Consider the following 446-nt stretch of genomic DNA (forward strand, 5'->3'; position numbering starts at 1 on the left):
AGATAGATAGATAGATAGATAGATAGATATTGAATAGGTAGGGTATCTCACATTTAGTTATTTAAAATCTATACATCAATGTAACTTCTAGTGCTAGTTTGCAGAGACAAAGGATGACAAGCCTGGTTTTTAGTTGTGTTAAGATGGCTCTTTAATGAGAAGATATTTGTTTTGGAGATATTTAAGACTTATTATTATTTAAGAACAGTGTATCAACATGGACCTGATTAGTCCACTTATGACTAAAAATAGCCCAATCAGAATGAAAATGGCTCATGCACCTACCTCTTTGGTAAAAGACTGGCATGATCTAATTCAATGGTTTTCCTACTGGGCTGAGAGGGGTGGTGTAAACTTTTTATAATCCATTTCATAGAAACACATTGGCGACAAATAACCATGTAAACGCTCAATGCAATTGATAATTAATAATTATAATTTCTGCG

The sequence above is a fragment of the Etheostoma spectabile genome, chromosome 3 (genome assembly GCF_008692095.1).
Source record: "Etheostoma spectabile isolate EspeVRDwgs_2016 chromosome 3, UIUC_Espe_1.0, whole genome shotgun sequence".
NCBI classification, from domain to species: Eukaryota; Metazoa; Chordata; class Actinopteri; order Perciformes; family Percidae; genus Etheostoma; species Etheostoma spectabile.